Here is an 18958-nt window from a genome sequence, read left to right on the forward strand (position 1 = left end):
AAACTCACACCACTCAAACAAAATTGCAGCGCGCACACACACACTAGGACTCTAGGTGGTCGAGACATAGAGGAAGGAAGGAAGTGAGATTTCGTGTCCCGTTCGTCTCTCGTCGCGCCGTCTCTCGTAAGAATAAAAGAGCAAAGCATGTTTTCAAACCTTTTTCATTCACCATTCAATCCATGTATTATTTCATTTATTATGATATTGTGTGAAAAGTTTACAAGGATGATTGTTTTCAACTTCCTACATGTGCATCTCATTTTTCATAAAAGATTTTTGATGTTTATTGAAATGTTGAAGGTGGGATGCAAACCAAGGTATTCAAGAGCTGGTCTAGAAGTTTAAGAGGTGTTTTGAAGGAAAAAAAGTCACAACAGAAAGCCGAAATGGGGTTGTCCAGCCCTGCACGCAAAACGTGTGAAGGCCGTGAAGGGGAAGGATGCGGCTTTGGAGTTCCTACTGCCATGGGGGCTGCATGGGACTCTAGCCATGGTCTTGAGGGAAGGATAAGGGTCCTAGGATTGTCTAGGGATGGTTCGGTCAGAGCTTGTTTGGGTCAGTCGAGATTTGTAGCTGAAACACCACAAACATGCACATGTGGTGCTGTTTTGATGCGTGGGGTTTCCTATGGCTAAGAGATCGGTTCAAGGGCTGGGCTAGGGACTTGGGATGTGCCTTAGGATCCTGGTGAGAGTCTACTGTGAGTCAAAAGTTGAGTCAAGGGCAGCCACAGCCGCTGGAGCGTTTGTTCCTCGGCTGCACGCGAAGAGCCATTCGGTGGGCTGCTCTTGTGAGGGGTTTGGAGCTTAGGGCGTCTGGTATGTGTTCAAAAGGGCCAGATCATGGTCATTTTTAGTGTCTAAGGAAGGGGTCTAGTGCCTGGTTCGGGGTCATTTCGAGCCGTGGTCTGTTCGGGGTCGTAAATTGTCTGAACGTGTCAAAAAAGGGGCGTATTGAACCTAGGTTAAATTTTGAATCCATGTTTTCGGTTTTGGCTTGTGCTTGGGGACTTCCAGCAACTTATATTGAGTCTTAGGATGTTAATAAAGGTCTGGTCTAGGGTAGAAGGGTATTTGGGTCATTTGTTTAAACAAAAACGCGAAAATGGTAGTAAACGAGTCATCCGGTAAGCGAATCGAGTCATTTTTGAAACGTAAGTCCTAAGATTTAATTTCCAGGAAGCTATTGGATATTTTTGGGTGTTTTTAAATAAAATCGATTCGTATTCTTGAGTCAAAGTTTAAGGTCGTCCGGGTACGTATAACATTGAATCGTGAACTGTCGGTTCGAGGAAAGTCGAGGGTGATTTGCAACTTCCTAAAACAATTTCATATCATGTTAAATGTTAATTTTAGATGTTTTAAATTATATACATGATATAAGCTATTTTTATAAGTTTTAACATATTTGTAAGTATTTATTATTTTTAGCAATCTCGACGTATGTGAATAATATAAGACATCTTTTTGAGAATTTTTAAAAGAATATAGAAAGTTATGAATGTTTTATGAAATGATAAATTAAAGAAAAATATTTTTGAGGAATGTGAATTGATTGTGACGAAAAAGTAGTAAGGATCACCCAGAAAACGACTTAGCAACATTCTTATCCCTAGCACGGCTCTCGAAAGAGAAAGATTCTACTATTTCCCAAAAATTTCATAAAAGATGGGGATCCATTGAAAACGGAAACGGTGAACTTACAATGAAAGGGGAGTGAACCGTCGAAAACGAGGGCGGGAATCTCAATGATAATGAATCCGTTGAAGAAGTGAAATGTGAATTTATTTTTATGATAGTCAGTGGAATCGTCGAAGAAGTGGATGTTGAACTCGGCGGCCTAGAACTATGGTTGATAGATTGATCAATCGAATAAATGTTATCACTTTCGAGGATCGGACTTCACCTAAAAATGATGATTTTAAATGGAAAATGTTCGTATCTACACATGATTTCAAAATTTGCATATTTGGAAGGTTCATGTTTGCATGAAAGAGACTATTTTTAATAAAAGTAATTTTTATGCATGTGAGTGTATATTTACGTACTTGCTATATAAGGTTTAAGTATGCTGAGTAATTAGACTCACTAGGTTTGAATAGGTTGCAGGTGATGACGATGTTGAGTCGTGAGGTGCAGACTATCGAGTCATCCGGGAGGGGCAGTGCATACCTGAAGACCTAGAAATTCCGCATATGTTAAAGACTTTTGATGATTTTATGGATTATCGATTTTATTTATAGACTGTTAAGATGATAGAATTTATCGAGTTGAATTTTAGACTTTTATGGATTATTTTATGGATGCTATGGTAGTTCTATTTATTTGACTATTTATGCTAGTTATTATTGACGAATTAATTATGCATGGTTTAGAAAAAAATAGTGCAAATTAAATGAATTTATAAGTAGGGTTGTTTCAGTTGGTATAGAGCGGTGGTTCTTGAAAAGGGTTATGTCTGCTGCCGTTTCCGAGGAGCTCGAGATGTCACGCCTCAAGTCTGTGAGTTTTACTGCTTTAAATCTCATATGCTGAATTTTTAAATACTTTTACGAGACATAAATTAGGAGGGTAGATGTATTTTCTTAAATTGTAAATGCATGTTGGTTACGTGTTGGGTGGGACGACTTGTACAGACATGCCTCCTAGACGAGTTCTCCGCAGAGATAATGAGGATAGGCGGGAAGTGGAAATTACCCAGCCTCCCCCTAATCAGGATGCTAGTGCTCGTGTGCTAGCCGACATGGATCAATTACTAAGAAGCATGTTGGGAATGCTGCGAGGGTACGACTAGCGACAGTTTATGAACGATTCAGGAGGATGGACCCTGATGAATTTTCTGGCACTACCGATCCATTCGTGGCTGAGGATTGATTAGGTCTTTGGAGATGATTTTTAGGTATATGGATATGACGGTGATTTTTAGGTATATGGATATGACGGACGCTGACCGGGTTCGTTGTACCATCTATTTGCTAAAGGACGATGCTTCCTTATGGTGGGAGGGAGCGGAACGAGGAGCGAATCTGCCGACGTTGACATGGGAGGGTTTCAAGAGGTTATTCTATGATAAAGGAGAAATGCGAATCTGCCGACGTTGACACACTAGGAATCTAGGTGGCCGAGACATAGAGGAAGGAAGGAAGGGAGATTTCGCGTCCCGTTCATCTCTCGTCGCGTCGTCTCTCGTATCTCGTAAGAATAAAGGAGAAATGCAAGTTTTCAAATCCTTTTCATGCACCATTCAATCCATATTATTCAATGTATTATGATTTTGTGTGTAAAGTTTACAAGGATGATGGTTTTCAACTTCCTACATGTGCATCTCATGTTTTCATAAAAGATTTTTGATGTTTATTGAATTGTTGAATGAGGGATGCAAACCAAGGTATTCAAGGGCTGGTCTAGACATTTAAGAGGATGTTTGAAGGGATAAAAATCACAACGGAAAACCACACGGGGGCTGTCCAGTCTTGCATGCAAAACGCGTGCAGGCCGTGAAGGGGAAGGGTGCGGCTTTGGTGTTCTTACGGCCATGGGGGATGCATGGGACTCTAGCTGTTGTTTGGAGGGAAGGAAAAGGGTCCTAGGATGATATATGGATGGTTCGGTCAGAGCTTGTTTGGGTCGATCGAGCGTTGTAGCCGAAACACCACAAACATGCACATGTGGTGTTGTTTGGTGTGTGGAGTTTTCTAGGGATAAAAGGGCTGGGCCAGGGGCTTGGGACGTGCCTTAGGGTCCTGGTGAGAGTCTAGTGTGATCCAAAAGTTGAGTCAAGGGCAGCCACAGCCGCTGGAGCGCTTGTTCCTCCGCTGCACGCGTAGAGCCATTCGATGGGCTGCTGTTGTGAGGGGTTTGGAGCTTAGGGCATCTGGTCTGTGTCTAAAAGGGCCTTATCATGGTCTTTTTTAGGGTCTAAGGAAGGGGTCTAGTGCCTGGTTCAGGGTCGTTTCGAGCCATGGTCCGTTCAGGGTCGTAAATTATCTGAACGTGTCAAAAAGGGGCGAATTGAGCTTAGGTTAAATTTTGAATCCATGTTTTCAGTATTGATTTGGGCTTGGGGACCTCCAGAAACTTATATTGAGTCTTAGGGTGTTAATAAAGTACTGGTCTAGGGTTGGTTCGAGACGGAAGGGTAGTTTGGTCATTTATTTAACAAAAACCACGAAAACAGTAGTAAACGAGTCATCCGGTAAGCGAATCGAGTGGTTTTTGCAACGTAGGTCCTAAGATTGAATTTTCAGCAAGCTACTGGATATTTTTGGGTGTTTTTAAAGTTTTAAAATCGAGTTGTTTCCTTGAGTCAATGTTTAAGGTCGTCCGAGTACGTATAACGTTGAATCGTGAGCGGTCGGTTCGAGGAAAGTTGAGGGTTGTTTGCAACTTCCTAAAACAATTACATGTCATGTTAAATGTTATTTTTAGAATTTTTAAAATATATGCATGATATAAGCTATTTTTAGAAGTTTTAACGTATTTGCAAGTATTTACTATTTTTAGCAATCTCGACGTATATGAATGATGTAAAGCATCTTTTTGGGAATTTTTAAAAGAATATGAAAAGTTATGAATGTTTTATGAATGATAAAGAAAAGGAATTTTTGAGGAATGTGAATTGATTGTGACGAAAAAGTAGTAAGCGATCCATTGAAAATGGAAACGTTAAATTTGCAATGAAAAAGGAGTGAACCGTCGAAAATGGGGGCGAAAATCTCAATGATAATGGATCCGTTAAAGAAGTGAACAGTGAAGTTATTTTTATGGTAGTCGGTGGGATCGTCGAAGAAGCAGACTTTGAACCCGGCGACCTTGTACTATGGTTGATAGAGCCTCCATGTTGTCTAAAGTCAAAGACTAATGGTGTACAACCATAGCCGCTGACTAATCCACTCGATAAATGATAACCACTTGAAAAGTATGATATAGGGTTCTTCAGTACAATCATCATATGATCTATCATCTCTATGATTGGACATCTCCATCCCCATACCAATGTAATATGGCGTTAATATCAAATATTCTAGTATCGAGCTCGCCCGACTTTTATCTTTGTTTTGGTCGGTTGAATCGACTAAGAACAAGTTTAAATATACAATACATTTTTCTAATGAATTTCATGATCTATGTTGATAGATAGATCTCGTGGTACTATACAATATTTAATAGTTTTATATATGCAGCTTGCATTGATATACAGAAAAAATAAATATCATAATTAAATAAAAACGTAAAATATTATTAAAATAAATTTTATTTTTATATATCAATCAGTAAAGCTCAAACCACAAGTTATCTCATTTTAAACTTATTCTAACATAAACACAACCTCCTCCTATGGTTAATAGGACAAATTCCTGATGTTGTAGGCACTAAAATCTTTTCTAATATGGATATGGTTTTGACTAGGTCCCCAATTTGGATTTTTTTAAAAAAAAAATATATGGAAGAATTGATATGATATATGATTGATAATTTTGTAAATTATATTATATATTTCTAATCAAATATATCACACAATGATGCATTGACCGTCTGGTCATATGTATTCAATCGTGAGATATGTAATTTAAAATCAATAAGATATAATTTATCTATTCTATTATCAGATGACTATCTTTTTTTTAAAAAAATTATCCTTATACAAATATTTTTTTCTCAATATTATCAATGTAACTTATTTTCAATATTACACTTTCAAATAGCATTATGACATCTCATTAATTTCTGTAAATTATTATTAAATTAAAAAAATTAAGCATTAATAATAAAATTTAAAATATGTCACCTAGATGACACCATATTTTGTTTCCAAAATTGTCTTTATACCAACATTTTTTCTCAATATGCAATTGCAATTTATTTTCAATATTACTCATTCAAATTGCATTATGACTCCTCACTAATTTCTGTCAATTATTATTTAATTAAACCTAAAATTAAATATTTAATAAAATTTAGAAAAATTATATAAATTATGATTATAATTTTATACACAACGTTCATGTATAATTTACCAGTTTTAATAAAAATTGGTGACGTGAGAATGAGGTCAGCCACATGTACGGGACCCAATAAATTTAGGTAGGCCCACAAGGTCCAAACTCAGCAACTCACCTCTTTTTATATAAAATACAAACCTCATTAATAATTAATTTTTTTAACCATTAGGGTACATTAGAAGAAGTAGGAACATATTTATTCAGGAAAGAAAATGAAAATAAAAATGAGAATGTAATATTTGAGATAAATAGTAGAAACTAAATTGAAATGTACCTTTTTTAAAAAAAAATTGATTATATATAAAATCTGACAGATATTTTAGTTGGGTGGGAAAGTAAAATAAAAATAAGAAAGTCAAAACTAGAAGAAGACCTAATTCAAAAGCAATCAATTTGGTTCACACCAAAATTATTGGGGGTACATAGCACAGTTGGGAATGGATCGAATCAACGCGGCCAAGAAAAAGCCGACTTATCATTGATAATAATATTATATTATATAGAACAACCTAATATCTTTAGCTCTTTAAATGATCTCTCACGAGTCGTCGATATCTATCATGAATTATTTTAACAAATAAATTATTCATTTCTTCAACTATATCACACACACACACACACACACACATATATATATGTATATATACTTTATATTAGTATATCTCTACAAGTTTATTTTTTAAAATTAATTCTAATAAGTTTATAATCTATTAACGATGATATTTAAAACACGATAAATGTCCTAATATAATCAATTTAACTTATGTAAACTGTCTCCAACATTGCCAATATATGTTACAAATTCAAATGTAATTGTAGAACGTCTTAAAATTGGATACTGCATGCAATTTATCCAATTAAACATATTATAAATTCATTGCGTTGAAGTAAAGTTATGTGTCAAGCATTATAATACGGAACGTAGATCATTAAAATAAGGGTGGAATAAATCTTCCGTGACGGATGCTATTATATCTTCTCTCAGTTAGGTTATTTATGGTCGAGTAAATCGGGTGAGCTGTGTGGACGATTCATCGGGTCAGATAAGTTCTTCTCGAATACACTGGAGACCCAACAGATCGTAGCCGAACTGAATAATCTGCACACTTTAAGAACAAAAAACGTTAGCGGGACGCCGTAAGATTTCACGAGATGGCCACTCCAACGCTCAAGTCAGTCAAATTTTTTTCGGGTTGTGCGCGACACAGACTTGTACGGGTGTTGACTTTGCATGGATTGAAATTGAAATTCTAAGCCTGCAATATACGGTCTAGCAATTTCATATCATACTTAAAAGTGATCAATGTATTATTGATCATTTTTTTTAAAAATATTGTCCTAAAATCCTCGCCCAATGTTTAATTTTATGTATCTGTCTTAGGGGTAAAAACAAGTTGAATCACTCACGCACAGTCAAAACTCGAGCTCCAGCTTGGTTTGACCTAACTCGAGTAGCTCCAGCATATAATCGAGTCGAACTTGAGTAATAATAAAAAAAAGTAAAAAAAATTGAAATCGAGTTTTTCAAGCTAGAGTAATTCGGTACATTATCGAGTGGAGTCGAGCTCATGTTTCAACAATCTTTCAGGACACTTTATTAATTTTTTTAAATTTTGACCCCAAACAAAGATTGAACTATCATTGCTATTATTCAAGTTTGCGTATTCCTTTGTAATGATATAACAAGGAGGAACCTAATACTTTTGTTCCGGACCAGGTCCGGAGTGACCTTCAGTTCTCCATCCACTCTTCCTACATCCAGGTGACTCACTTTTTCGGTGTTCCTATAAATCAACTCCACCCTAACTCCTTTCTTATAATTGTCTCAGCCTACGTGATTTTTAAAATCAAAACCTCTTTATCAACCCCCATCCTTCAATACTATTTCATTTGTCGATTTAATGAGAGAGCTTTCACTTTAACTGCCCGGATCAACAAAAGTTTCATTAATGATATTCCTTCTCTTCTGAATGGATGGAAAGGTGGGTTCTTCTATGTTAGTCTTCCCTCCTCTCCCAAGTGTCCAATAGGTTTTCTTCCAAGTCTTACTTCCTAGCCCGAACTCCCCAAGTCATATAAATATGAAGAACCTTATAACCGGAGCCAAGATCTCGTAGAAAAAGAACAGAAGTTCTCCTCTTCAGTGCTGATTTCATAGGTGAATCTTGTGGCGTATAGGTTGTATACCCGGGCTGAGGACCCTGGTGATTGATGAATTTGACGCCTTGTGTACTAATCCCAATACCATTTTCTTCCCTTTATTTTCTCTTAACTTTAAATATTCTGTGGTTAACACTTTTACTTTGCAGATTGTCCCGAGATGCAAGAAGCCTTTGCCAAGAGACGGGCTGCTGAGAAAGTGGCCCAGGAAAAGAAACAGGTTGCTCAGAAAGTTGCTACAGAGAAAAAGCATTGGATAAGAGGGCGGCCGACGAAGCCCAAGCAGCTGCTAAGGCCCAGGATGCTAAAGAGAAAATGTTTGCTGACAACAAGGAGAGAAAGTGACCGAGAAGGCCATCTGAGAGGGGATGGTTGCTGAGGCCCTAGTGGAGGAATGAGATCCCAGGCAACTTGATCCCACTTTATAGATCGAGGATGCAATCCCCCTTATTAAACGAAAGAGAAAGGCTATTGATGATCCCGAGACAGTCATCCTCACTGACACCGATGAAGGGGCCTAAGACTCCGTCCGAGAGTCCTCGTCCTCTACCCAGACTACCCCGGAGCAACACCAACCAAACCCCCAGGAGCCCGGGTTAACCTCTTCCTAGATGGGGTCTCTTTAGCAAGGGTCCGAATGGTGAAGAATTTGACCTCCCCCATTTAAGAGGCTAATCTTCAGGTCTTGCGGCTTAACCACAAGCTGTTCGAGGGCACCACTCATGTTTTTTCGGTAAGTCATCTTTCCAGGTGATTAATGTTCCTCAATTAATTATTTCTTTCTCTTTGTCTCAGCTTTTTCTTATACAGGGCCTTTGGATGCTGATAGCTGCATATGAAGAGGTCGCTTCTGTGGCCAAACGAGAAGCAGGCCGTGCTCGAGCTGCCAGTGAACTCCATGTTCAGTTCAAGGATAAACTGGATTGGGCGGGTGGTACACCATGGGACCATATTCAAGCTCAAAACGATATCTGAGGTAGCCTATCATCAGTTAGAAGAGTCCGAGTCGAGCCTTAAGAAATCTCAGATAGAGGTTGGGGCTGCGGTTGCCAAGGCAGACATATTGAGGGCTGAGATCTCAACTTCGGAGGCGCTATTCCGATCTTTGATCCAAGATCTTGATAGTCATAAGGCCCGGACCGATGAAACAGAGGATGCCCTAGTTGCCCATCGACAATCTGAGGATGAACGGTGGAATTCCTTTCTACGGTCCCAAGAGTTCAGAGCGGTGGTGGAAGACAAGGCTTATTCCTTCTTCCAGATCGACTTCGAAAAGTGCCGGAAGTAGTTTGAAGAGGCTGGCCTTCTCCCACCGGATAAAGAAGGCTTCAAAAATTTGACTAGGCCTTTGACTCGCTCCTTTTGGATGAAGAAGCGGAATGAAGGAAGCACGCCGATGCTGCTGGGTCTGAGGACTCAAAAAATGTAGAATAAGCTTGTAAAATTTTATTTTCTTTTTTGCATTTCTAGCCTCAAGACCTTGCTTTGTACCCCTTTTTCAACATTAACAAAATTACCTTTTTTTAGTTATGTATTTTCCTTTCTTCATTCGAACAGATAAGTATACCAGACTAAAATAAACACATTCCAAAAAATTCCAAGTGTTGAGAAGTTATCGGGCCTTCAAGGTGAAGCTAATATAACTTGGACACTTTGAAAGATGAGCTTCATACTTGAAAAATCTTTTAAGTGTCAAGAGGATAATCATACTAGCTTGATTCATTAACACTTGCTTGAATAAGGTGTCAGGACCTCTTGCTTCCTAGATAACATAAAAATAAAGTATCGAGGCATTAAAAGTCCCGATTTTTTTTATAGGAAGTCGAGGCCTCATATCTCTCGGGCCCATATAATATAAAGTGTTAAAGCCTCAAAATCCCGGGCTGTGATAGGAAGTCGGGACCTTATACCTCTCGAGCCTATATAAGATAAGGTGTTGGGGCCTCAAAGCTCCAAGGCTTTGATAGGATTTCACACATGTGTAAAGATAATGTCATAATCAGATGATTAATACAACTTCGACATAATAATTTTTTAAATGAAAGACGTTCGAGGGTCTTTCAAGAGATTGGCCCTGGTTATTCTCTAAATTCAATGCTCCTGAACTAATTTTCCGAATGACTTTGTAAGATCTCTCCCACTGGGCTTCTGATTTTCAGACGTTTCCGGTTGGATTGACTTTTCTTAAGGCAAGATCACTGACTTCAAAATCTTGAGGTTGAACTCACTTGTTGTATGCTTATATGAATTCGGCTTCAATAGGGCTATATTCGGATGATAGCTCTTTCTCTTCTTTCTTCCACAAGTTATAATTCTTGAGACCGAGCCACATCATTCCCTTCTGGGTAGGCTTTGACTCGGGCTGAAGTTTGCCCAATCTCGGCATATAGTACGACTTCAAATCCATACAATAATCTGAAAGGTGTTTCCTCAGTAACAGTACGAGGAGTGGTCCGATAAGCCCATAAAACACATGGCAATTCTTCTATCAAATCTTTTCCGATTCTTTGCAACCTAGCTCTCAAAGCTTGAACTATTGTGCAATTGGTGATCTCATCTTGCCCATTATCCTGTGGGTAGGCAACCACAATGAAAGACTGGGCAATTTTCATTTCTTCACACTAGGCTATCACTTTTCTTCCTTAAAACTCTCGACCATTGTCATAAATCAACTTTCTCGATAGGCCAAATCGAAAACTATGTTCTTCCATAAAAGTTTCAAAACTTTCTCTTTTGTGATTTTGGTCAGGAGCTCGACCTCCACACTTGGAGAAATAATCAACTGCAACCAACATGAACTTCTTTTGTCCCTAGGCTATTGGAAGAGGTCCTATAATATCCGAGCCCCACTCATCAAATGGGTAGGATGCTTGGACATGTTTCATGACTGAGACCAGATTATGATAGAAATTTCCATGTTGTTGGCATCCTTCACAATCTGGGATTTTTTGAATAGCATACGTGTAACATCCCGAAAATTTGAAGGTTCACGTAAATCACATACATGCAAGTTATTAAATTTCTTTGTATTTTATTAAATATTTTTAATGCATTAAATGCATGTTTATTTCATGAATTTGTGTTTTAATTCATGGTTTATTTAAAGTTTCATGCATTAGGATTTTAAGTTTCATTTCGCGCTCGAACGAGGAACAGAGATCGGGGACATTCAAGAAAAGTATTTTTATTGAATAATTATTTTTAATTATTTAATATGAAGTGTTTTTAAGGGTGTTTTCGAAAAATATGCCTTGGTGGATATTTTTACTCACCGGGTCGTATTTTTAGCAGCTACGCAAATTTTATTGATCCGGGAGACTTTCTGAGGGTTCGAGCAATATTTCAAAAACCCTACTTAAACGAAATATTTTTCGGGAGTGTTTTTGGTCTTGATAGGATTATTTTATTGTTTAATGGGCCAAAAATTCTTTTAAACCATTAATTTTAATTAAGGGCCCATTAGTGTATAATTATATTAACTTAACCATATTAATAAAACCCTAAACCCACCCCTCCCAAGTCACGGCTGCCCTCTCCCATTTCAGCAGCAACTTTCTGAAATTTCCAGCAAGGTTTCTATCCATTTCCTCAAGATTCTTCCAAAGGATTTCTTCCACGGCCCCTCCGGTACACGTTCTACGCATTAATCTTCGAGTTTTCGAGCGTTTAAACGTAAAGGCACGCCATATATCTCTTTTTCTCATCATTTACACCATATATATGCTGATGTATATGTACTTGCATGTAAAACTCATGGATTTATCATCTAGCTCCTTTTGTGCAAAGGTTTGACACGAAATACATATTGTTTCATTCATAACTCATGTTTTCTTGCATTGTTGTGTAAGGGGCTGTTGATCTACGCTGCTATGGGGCTGGACATGTCCATGATGGAGGGACCTAGGTGCTGGAGTCAAAGCTTGGGTGGTTTAGGTGAGGATGCATGAGGGCCGAGTGGTGCTAGGGTCGTTTGAGTTCGGTATGGCTAGATCGGGTAAGGGGTGAGGTGCAACAGGGCATGGATCATTCCAGGGGCAGGTTAAGGACGTGATTGGTCATGACGAGGCCTCGGGGTGGTTCATGGTCGGCTTTGTAGCGTGACCATGCATGGATTAAAGCTAGCGGACGCATAGGCTATGTTTGTGGCTAGGTTCGATTGTATCTTGGTGAAACTAGGGACGCACGTGCATGGGGATGAGGGTCGTACTTAGGTCGGTCCATAAGGGTTCTAAGGTGGGCTAGGAGGGGCTGGTTTGTGGCTGGTCCCAGCTGGTTGGGTGTAGGGTCGGTGGTTTAGTGCTAGGGTCGCTGCTAGTTATCGATTATGTTGAGTAGAAATTTTCCAACAGCTTTTGGTTATGGTTTGGTGGTCATAAGTGGTATGGAATACTTGGTTTAGAGGCTGGACAAGTAGAGTTAAGTCATGTTTTGAGTTTGGAAAAATTTGGTTAAGTTTCGGGTTGATTCGGATTAAAATCGGGACCCCAGTCCAAGTTTTAAAACGAATCGTATAAGTTTTGAATCGGGCTCGAGTTTACGTATAAGAAACGCTTGTAAATATGTTTTGGGGTGTCTTAAGAAGTTTGGCCAGCTTCGGGTCGAAATTTTGAGGTCTAGGGGTGAAATGGTCATTTTGGGTTTCTAGGGGTGAAATGGTTATTTTGCATCTGAGTCGAGATTTTTGTCCTCGCAGCGCCCTGAGCACAATTTGACATGTTTTATTTAAATGTTTTTTTTATAAAGAGAATGATTTTTATGAATTATGAAAAATACGTTGCATGCTTGATTTTAATGAAAAATTACGTATATGCATGATTTTGATAATGGATGAAAATGATGATGCTTTTGAAGGATGAGAATTGGTTTTGACTGACGATATATATATATACGATGATGATGATGCCTATGTACAGTGGATGGGTAATACTGTCGCTGATGTCCGACAGCCACCAGGTACCACTGTTATATGTAGATGGATCCATCGAATAGAGCTGATACGATAGAGCTGATACGAAAGTCACAACTAATGAACTAAATTCAATTAAAGTAAATGTATAAGTACATGATGATATGATGTTTTGACATGCTATGATACGACATGTTTACGTTTACGCTTTTAAGATCATGAAATGTATGTTGATTACAGTACTTTTCACTGCTGCATGTTATATATATGTATTTGATATAACGTTAAATGTGTGTTGAGTATTTAGACTCACTAAGTATGAATGTTGTAGGTGAGCTTTTCGATGAGGAGACTGGAGGTTATGATGACTGAACGGGCAGAGCTGGTGGCGCACGTTAACCCGAGGACATTATATTCATCCGCAATAATATGATTTTATGGAAACACTTTTAAACAGCTTTTTAAGTGGTTGATGACTTTATTTTGTTGAGAGTTTTTGACAGATTTTAATATGCTTGACATTTTATGTGGTAAGTCGTTTAGGTTGGTTGCTCTTTTTATAATTTTAACCATTGTTATTTTATTCAATTGTGGGATGCTTTCACAAAATGCATGTTTCAAATTTTATGGATTTATGTAGGCATGGTTTCGGCCATTGCATTTAAAAAATGTCAGTAGAATTTTAAAATGAACAGACATTTCAGTTGGTATCAGAGCAAGGATCATGTACAGGGTTGTGGCACCGCCAGCTTCTGCAGCTCAGTCTTCAAGCCTCAAGTCACCTGCATGTTTTCGCGATACATGTTTTCAGCGATTTTTAGTAACATGTCTTGCTGTTTTTTATGATTTGAAGAGTATATGTTTTGAAAACTAGATTGGATTGCATGTTGGTTACGTTTGGAATTAGACATGTCTAAGAATTCAAATATTGGACATTAGGAGAGGTTGAGAATGATTTGAATATATTTTTTGTTAGTAGTACTGATGTTCTACTTATGGGTTGTAAGTTAATCTCAAAGATTAGGAATGCTTTTGGGGCATGTATACTTTCTAAGAAAATACTGGATGATTCGTGGTTACTAGTTGAGATAAATTTTGAGGATTTCATATAAGAAATAATGATTCGAAGACTAAGACGATCTTTTAAGGTATGAAAATATATAATTTGGGATTTTAGATATTTATGGAAACGTGGGATTGGTTATGAGAATTGATTGGGGACTAATAAGCTTAAGATGACTGAACTTTATGTTACGGAAAACCTATAAAATGAAGTTGGGAACGCCAAGAACTTATGGGTAATTGTGGAATTTTCTAAATTTAGGGTCAAATGGATAATTTTCAAGGAAATTGAGAATTAATTTGGCAATGGTTAAGAAATTTGGGGACTGGTTTAGCAATAAGTGAGAATTGAAAAGTTTAAGTGATAGGAACTCTCGATGATTTAGGCTTGAAGTAATATTTAAAACCTTGAGATATCTGCGTTATAATATTGTAAGGATTGGTAATCAAGGGTACTGTAGAATGAATCAATATAGGGTTTGAAAAATTTAAAGCGTTAGTTAAATAATGCTGTGGAAAATTAAGAATTTAGAGTGATAACAATTTGAGGTAAATATGATCAATTAGTTAAGTTATTAGATTAGACATAAATTAGTTTATTTTTGAGAACTTAAGGTTTGTTGTAACATAAGTTATGATCTTAAGAGTTGAAATTATACTTTTTCTAGGGTTAAATTTTTCTAGAAAATTGGACATGACTGAGGGTTAGGTTATTTGATAGAAGAAAATAAGAAGTGACTTAGATGCCTTGTCTTGAGAAATTTTTGAAGGTCATTAAGAAATTTAGGATTAAGTGAATATGAGTGTTGTAATTAGGTCATCTAAGAGTACTTTGGTTGTATAAGGTTGAACTTCAAATTTATGAAATAGTTGTTCATACGGAAATTTGGGGTGAAATAAAAACAAAAGGGAGTTAGTTATGCTCAACATATGTTACCAATGAACGGATATTAAGATTTTTATCGAGTAAGAAAATTTAAAACTCTGATATGGAGATTCTAGAACTCTATGAGTTATAAGTGAAGTTGATTTATTAGAGTCAGTCCATCATTAACAGAGTAGAACTTATTAAGTTTTATATACTAGTATTAATTAAGCATTAAGGATACGTAAGAATGCGACATTTGTTGCAATGATGAAGGTCCAAAGGTCTTAGGCCTCAACTATATTGTAGCTGGGAAGGAAATAGTTTAAGCATATAATTGATGCTAGAAGGGCTTTACTATATAGGTAGAAGATCGATATTGTATATTTAGGTTTTATGGATTAACGTTACTCGAGTTTTAAGATTTACAACAATTTAATATTTGGGATGTACTTGTAAATATTTAAGTTGCGTAAGTTTGGTACCGTAAGATAAAGATACTATTTAAGGATCTTAGGCTAATATTATTATGGGATTGAGATAAGGACTAACTTTTAAGTGTATTACCGGGTATAGAAATCGATCTGTAAAAGTTGGTGCTAAGGTTTCTAAATTCGAATTGCGTAAATGATAATGTAAAAAGTTGATGAACATTATGGGTATTGTATACGGAAATTAAAGTGCGATAAGTTTGGACATCCACTTCTAGTATGAGGAATTGCGAGAAAGGTCATAGTCGAACAGAACAAATTCGTCATAGGCCGTTTTAAGTTGGGATTTCGCAAATGAGAATTTTGGTAGGCAATTTAATTAGGATTGGTAGACGTAAGGACAACTTAACACTTATTTTAATAGAGTAGCGCAGCGGAAGCGTGAATTATTGGGATACTAGAATTAAGAGCCTAAATTTTTTGATTATCAAGGATAAGCGAATTTCGGGGACGAAATTCAATTTAAGGGGGATGTATTGTAACGTCCCGAAAATTTGAAAATTCACGTAAAGCATATGCATGCAAGTTATTAAATATTTTTGTATTTTATTAAATTGTTTTAATGCATTAAATGCATGTTTATTTCATGAATTTGTGTTTTAATTCATGGTTTATTTAAAGTTTCATGCATTAGGATTTTAAATTGCATTTCGCGCTCGAACGAGGAATGGAGACTAGGGATATTCAGGAAATTTTTTTTATTGAATAATTTTTTTTAATTATTTAATATAAAGTGTTTTTAATGGTGTTTTCGAAAAATGGGCCTTGGTGGGTATTTTTACTCGTTGGGTCGTATTTTTAGCTGGTAAGCAAATTTTATTGATTCAGGGGACTTTTTGAGGGCCCGGGCAATATTTTAAAAAACTTACCTAAACGAAATATTTTTCGAGAGTGTTTTTGGACTTGATAGGATTATTTTATTGATTAATAGGCCAAAAATCCTTTTAAACCATTAATTTTAATTAAGGGCCCATTGGTGTATAATTATATTAACTTAACCATATTAATCAAACCCTAAACCCACCCCTTCCAAGTCATGGCAGCCCTCTACCATTTCAGCAGCAACTTTCTGAAATTTCCAGCAATATTTCTTTCGATTTCCTCAAGCTTCATCCAAAGAATTTCTTCTCCCGCCCCTCCGGTGCACGTTCTACGGATAAATCTTCGATTATTCAAGCGTTTAAATGCAAAGGCACGCCATATATCTATTTTTCTCATCATTTACGCCATATATATTCTGATGTATATCTACTTGCATGTAAAACTCATGGATTTATCATCAAGCTTCTTTTGTGCAAAGTTTTGACACGAAATACGCTTTGTTTCATTCATAACTCACGATTTCTTACATTGTTGTGTAAGGGGCTATCGATCTACGCTGCTAGGGGGACTGGACATGTTCATGATGGAGGAACCTAGGTGCTGGAGTCAAAGCTTGGGTGGTTTAGGTGAGGATGCATGAGGGCCGATCGGTGCTAGGGTCGTTTGATTTCGGTATGGCTAGATCGGGTAAGGGGTGAGGTGCAGTGGGGTATGGCTCGTTCCAGGGGCTGGTTATGGACGTGCGTGACGAGGCCTCGGGGTGGCTCAAGGTTGGCTGGTAGCATGACCATTCCTGGATTAAAGCTAGCGGATGCATATGCTACGTTTGTGGCTAGGTTTGATTGTTTCTTAGTGAAACTAGGGACACACGTGCATGGGGCTGAGGGTGGTACTTAGGTCGGTCCAGAAGGGTCCTAAGAATCGTATAAGTTTTGAATCGGGCTCAAGTTTATGTCTAAGAAATGCTTATAAATATGTTTTGGGTTGTCTTAAGAAGTTTGGTAAGCTTCGGGTCGGAATTTTGAGGTCTAGGGGCAAAATGGTCAATTTGCACCTGAGTCGAGATTTTTGTCCTGGCAGCACTCTGAGCACAATTTGACATGTTTTATTTAATTTTTTTGTATCACGAGCATGATTTTTATGAATTATGAAAATTAAGTTGCATGCTTGATTTTAAGGAAAAATTACGTATATGCATTATTTTGATAATTCATGAAAATGATGATGCTTTTGAAAGATGGGAGTTGATTGTGACTGACGATATATGTATACGATGATGATGAGGTCTAGGCACAGTTGATGGGTAAAACTGTCACTGATGTTTGCCTTCGGGTACCACAGTTATATGTAGATGGATCCATCGAAGAGAGCTGATATTATTAGAGCTGATACGAAAGTCACAACTAATGAACTGAATTCAATTAAAGTAAATGTATAAGTTTATATGATTTGATGTTTTGACACGCTATTCTATGATACGACATGTTTACATTTACGCTTTTAAGATCATTAAATGTATGTTGATTACAGTACTTTTCACTGTTGCAAGTTATGTATATGTATTTGATATAACGTTACAAGGTGTTGAGTCTTTCGACTCATTAGGTGTGAATGATGCAGTTGAGCTTTTCGATGAAGAGACCTGGAGGTGATGATGACTGAACGGGCGAATCTGGTGGCGCATGTTAACCCAAGGACCTTATATTTTTCCGCAAGAATATGATTTTATGGGAACACGTTTAAACAACTTTTTTAAGTGGTTGATGACTTTATTTTGTTGAGGGTTTTTGACGGATTTTAATATGCTTGACATTTTATACGGTAAATCTTTTAGGTTGGTTGCTCTTTTCATAATTTTAACCATTGTTATTTTATTCAGCTGTGGGATGATTTCACAAAATGCACGTGGGATGATTTCATAATTTTAACCATAGTTATTTTATTCAGATGTGGGATGATTTCTAGTAAAAAAAAATGTTTAGTAGAATTTTAAAATAAGCAGACGTTTCAATACGAGTTCAGAGTATGCCACCAGAAACCGGCTAAAAATGTATTCCAATTGAGCGATGTAGCCCCGATGTGGTCCCCACAACCACCTTCATGAATTTTCCTAAGCACATATTTGGTTTTTCTCTCGGTCAAACATTTGAGCATCGGGCCTTGGTATGATCATCAATACAACACTCCATTTGATACGAAGAAACGAGGTGCCTACCTCTTAATTTTCCGAGCCTGTCCTGGATCCTCGTGCAAAGTAGCTGCTAAAATATGTTCGAGCAGGGGTGTTGTCTATTTTCATCTTGGGGGGCCACTGAATCAGCCTCTATTACAAACACGTGCTCAGTGTGATGAATAATACTTTTTTAATTTACTCCAATTAGATTAGATGCCATATTGGCCAGGGTGCCGGACCTTCGTATTTTATTCTCTTGGGATTTTCTCCAGACTCCAGTCATTAAAATTTTCCAGCAACTCCTGAATAGCCCTCAAATACTTCATCAATCTCTCTTCCATGACTTCATAAGAACCCTTCATCTGCTGAGTGAATAAATAATGACCCGGGTGGCTTCAGTTTCCCGGCCTACTCTCATTCCGGCTATAACAGACTCATGCTCAGCTTCATTGTTGGAAGGTTGAAAATATAATAT

General features: G+C 37.3%; 1 long non-coding RNA gene across 1 annotated transcript; it reads left to right on the forward strand.

Moving 5' to 3' along the window:
• The first annotated feature begins 7634 nt into the window (after nt 1-7634).
• Nucleotides 7635-9686, forward strand: LOC142537916 (uncharacterized). The gene is made up of 3 exons (XR_012818594.1): nt 7635-8233; nt 8314-8897; nt 8975-9686. It is a non-coding gene; the product is annotated as an uncharacterized LOC142537916 (long non-coding RNA).
• The last annotated feature ends 9272 nt before the right edge of the window (nt 9687-18958 follow it).

This window comes from Primulina tabacum, chromosome 2 (assembly GCF_025594145.1).
Source record: "Primulina tabacum isolate GXHZ01 chromosome 2, ASM2559414v2, whole genome shotgun sequence".
NCBI classification, from domain to species: domain Eukaryota; kingdom Viridiplantae; phylum Streptophyta; class Magnoliopsida; order Lamiales; family Gesneriaceae; genus Primulina; species Primulina tabacum.